The 4515-nt window shown below is 41.0% G+C and overlaps 1 pseudogene; it reads right to left on the bottom strand.

Annotated features, from left to right (window-relative positions):
- Window positions 1–1953: 1953 nt before the first annotated feature.
- Window positions 1954–2049, bottom strand: LOC116666188 (annotated as a pseudogene).
- Window positions 2050–4515: the final 2466 nt, after the last annotated feature.

The raw sequence follows: 4515 nt of genomic DNA, 5'->3' as shown, positions 1-4515 counted from the left end.
GCGCACGCGTGCGCATGTGTTGTATTGGTTCTGTTTCTCTGGAGATCACAGGCTGATACATGGGGTATACCTTGGGCGTAGATAAACACAGGAGGTTTAGAAAATCCAGCTGAGACAGTGGAAAGAGGAAAAGACAGCAAGAGAGGTTCTAAGGAAAATCGGATCCTCTCAACAGCTCACGTGACCCAGGAAGAATCCCCTCAGGAAGTGGGGGCCCCTCAACTAGTATCCGACCCCAGTGACCACGCAGAGCCGGGCCTGCTTCCGCCGGGAACCGCTACTCGCGGTTGCTGAGGGTTCTCTTCCACAACCCTTCCTCTGGTCCTCTGGAATTTGCTGGGAGGAGCAGTCAGAGGGGCCTCCTTCCTCCTGGCCCAGTGGCTGGGGACTGAATGATGCTGTATCACTGTCCTTGCAGGAAGATGGCCCTGTCAGCCGCCCATTCCTTAGTGGCTCTGGACAAAAAGTCAAGGGGCAACAAAATGCATGGGAACAAAAATCTCCTCCAACCCCTAAGGATTCCGAGGATGGACTCTATCCTGGTTTATGTCACGTACTGACCGCTGTATGTTTCCAAAACTACCACAGATACAACATCGCGATGGGAATCAGAGTCCAAAGTTGCTGTTTCAGAGTCCTGAAGGGCACCCAGCTATTAATTAAAACTCAGGTAAACTAATTACTGCATCTGGGCAACGAAGCGGTTACCTGAGCAGCATTTGTTTAGATAATACTCGTATTAATGATTCAGATTTTAAAAATTCAACTTGTCAAATGACTCCAGAACCACTCACTTTACAGTTTCTTAAAATTACTCAAAAATCAAGGCATTACTGTGCTTTGAAGGCCATCCGAACAAAGGGATACCTGACAGGCATAGTACCAGTGTGGGCTTCGATGCCTGTCTGATTAAGTATGGCCAATTAAACACAATTTTGCCCCACTCAGTTTCTTACACCATGGGTAACTTTCTAATCTATCATCAGCATTTTTTACCTGCATCCATTGTCCGTGTTTCCATTAAGTTTCACCTTTCTGGAATTCCAGTTTTATCAGATCTGACTCATAATAAGCTTCCTCTGATTTAAATCCAAGTGCATAAAACAGTGGGATCTATTTATATTTCCTAATTAAAACTCAATAAAACCTCTTCCCTGGTTAAAAAAAAAAAAAAAGGGTCTCCAAAGAGGGAGCAAGAAGATTATTTTAAGAGTGGATATTTATTGGAGATTATGTCATTGTTTGGACAAACTACTTCTGAAAAAGTTTGATCTAAGTAAGGAACTAAGTATGTCCCATCAGGGGTTCATATGTTTTCCAGATTCCTGCTCAAGGGTAGGAAAAACAGTCTGTGTACAAGATTAAGCAGGGAAAGTTGTGATCCTCGGGGTACTCAAGAATTTACCAATGCAAAAAGCAAAAAGGGGGCTGGTAAAGAAGGAGAAATGCAACCATGTGTGAAAACCATTGGTAACAGCTTGGATGACTAACTCAGGGCTCAAACTGAAGGGTCGGGATGACCAGGGTAGGCAATGAAATTGATGACCGTGAAACTGAAAGACCAAGGTGAGGAGGCCAGCACTGAGTAAGATACTGATGAGATTTTGGATTGGTAGAAATCTGTTTCATCCTGTTTTCCACGAAAGAAATAATCTGAGGAAGAATGAAGTTGTAAAGTCATAGAAAAAATACTGTTTACTTGAACAGAATCTGAGTTCTGACCTCAGTTGTATCTCTGCCTGCTCAGTGTCTACGTCCAGGTGGCTCAGTGTGTTTGGGGTAATCTGCACAACAGTGCTGACTGCTCTCATTTCAAATCTGTGACTAGGAAATGCAGGTAGGCCCTTGGTGATACCTGGAAATCATACTATATTTTCTAGTAAATTTATTTTTTCCCTCTCCTGGAAAACTATTTCATACTTTCTCTTAGTTTCTTTTCCTTCTTCTTCTTTTTTTTATATGGAATCCTTCACTAATTTGCATATCACCCTTGCCATGCTAATCTCTGTATCCTTCCAATTTTAGCATATGTGCTGTTGAAGCAAGCATTCTCTTAGCTTCTTAAGCTGCCAGTACTGTCACCACCCTCACTCTCAGAGGACATTTCTTCTTACTTCACTGAGGAATTACAAGCACAATCAGAAAAAAATGTCCATAAATTCCCAGTATATCTACCATCCACGCACTTTTGTGTACAGACACCCTGCCTCTTCTCCGGGAACAGTGGGTGAACTGCCCATGAGCCATCTGGGGCTGGCTCTTCCACGCCGGCACCTTCCTCCGGGGTGCCGCCCCAGTAAGCGTCCCCCTTCTCCCCTGCACCCTCCACTTCCCCTCTTTGATGGGTCTTTCCAGTTAGTATCCAAACATGACGTCATTTATCTTGCTTTAAAAACAAACACAAACACTTTCTTACAACCACAGTGGGGGCACTTTTCACCTTTCCTTTACAGCAAAACTCTTCAAAGATGTGTCTGTTTCTCTAATTCCACTTTCTTTCCTCTGATTTTTTTCTTGGACCCACTCCAGTCAGGCTTATGGCTACCCTGCTCCATGGAAACAGCTCATGGTCACCAGTGATTTCCATTTTGCTAAATCCGACGGTCATTTCTCTTGACCCATTAATAGCAATTGACTCGGTGCTGTTGAAACACGTTTTTTTTCTCTTGGCTTCCCGGACACCACACTCTCCTGGCTTCCCTGCCACTACACTGGCTGCCTTTCTCGTCTCTTTGTTAGTTCTCTTTATTTAACTTCTCTAATCGCGCCCTGGCTGAGGCTCAGTCTCTGAGCCTCTTCTTTTTTTCATCTATCCTCACTCCTTTAGTTCAATTTCATGGCTTTATAGGTATCAGTAACTATGATCCTATTTTTATAAGAAAACAAATAAACAATAGGTATTCAGATACTCAGAAATGAGACAGAAAGGAAACAGACTAAAAAAGTCAACAGTGATTATCATTCAGTGATGAGACTACAAGTGACCTTAATCTCTGTAATCATATTTTATACAATTAACGTCTAATGTTTCTGTAATCAGATTAAAAAAATAAAGAAGGCTGCATGGCTGGAGGGAAGCAGAGAGACTTTCCCCATAGACTTTAAAACATTCTTTTCCCACGCTAAGCATCAGAAAACTGGAAATAATGAGAGGCATGCAGATTTGAAGCAGTTCTTTAGGGGTGGGAGAAAAGAATCCTTGGTCAACAGAAACTATGCCAACTTGTTTACATTGTCCAGGATGGGACCTGTTTATATTTCCCAGGCTCTGAATGACTGAGAGTCACGGTCGTTCTCCTGGGGAAGGACAACTGGAAAGCCCAAAGGCTCGAGGATCCCAGTCCTTGACTCCTTAGGGATTTTCTCTGATGTAGAATAAAAATTCACTGAGTATCTTTGCTCCCTAAAAATAGAATTTTAATACTATTACTTCTTATTTACTAAATCAGTTTTTCTTTTAAACACGTTTTTAGCATGTAATATATGCTCCAAAAAAGTGTCTGTGTGTAATGAGACTGAACAATGAAACAGCCCAGAACTTTACCTGGTCCCACGCGTTACCGATTCCTTTGCACGTACCCTGGTCACTCCTTTCCTATCCTTTTCCCCTCCCTCTCCCGGCAGAGGGAAAAAACACTAACCTGACTGTAGACACTATTTTCATACCTATTTAATAGTTTTGTTGGGTATGTATATTTTCCTAAACAATGTATTATTCAGTTCTCCTTAGAACTTCCTAAACATAGTATCATATCTCATGAGGCTTTCTGCAAGTGGCTTTTGCAACTCGGTATTATGTTTCTAAGGATCATCTACATTCTTGTCCGGAGCTGTAGTTCATTTATTTTCACTGTTACATGATATCTCATTGTGTTAATATTACACATACACTCACCTGTCCATGGGTATTCGGTTTGTCTTCAGTTTTTTTCTATTACTAACAATGCTGCTATGCACTTCCTTGAAACTGTCTCCTACTGTGCACCTGGAAGAGTTTTTCCAGGCCAATAGCTTTCATGCCTTTTTTCACTGCAGCCCAAGAAATAAGTACATTTTACTCTGCGATTCAGTACATCTATGCAGCACAGATGGCTAGCTGTTCATACATTTCCAATAACATTTTCTAAGTTATTGCTGGAAAAGAAAAGTTATTTAGAAGTTCATTTTCAAATACTGAGACCTCGGAGGATTAAAATTGATTTACCTATCTACTTACGTAAGACAGAAGAGTAAATAGATAAAATTTTTACTGTTGATTTCTAGTTTAGCTGCATTTGGTCAGAGGAAGTACTCCATATAATACCAGTTGTTTGAAATATGCTGAAACTTGCTTTACTGACTGAACAGCGGTCAATTTTAGAAGTGTTCCATGTCAATTTTTATAAATGTTCGGTGAGCGTTTGAGACAAATAAGTGTTCTCAAATTACTCGATCAGGTTTCTATTTTTCTGTAATAAAATCAAGGTTATTAATTTCTTTGTTTAAAGCTTTTGAAACAATGTTTACAGGTGAAAT

This window comes from Camelus ferus, chromosome 9, assembly GCF_009834535.1.
Source record: "Camelus ferus isolate YT-003-E chromosome 9, BCGSAC_Cfer_1.0, whole genome shotgun sequence".
Classification (NCBI taxonomy): Eukaryota; Metazoa; Chordata; class Mammalia; order Artiodactyla; family Camelidae; genus Camelus; species Camelus ferus.
Note: the sequence above shows the minus strand (reverse complement) of the source record. Positions and strands in the feature narration are given on the sequence as shown.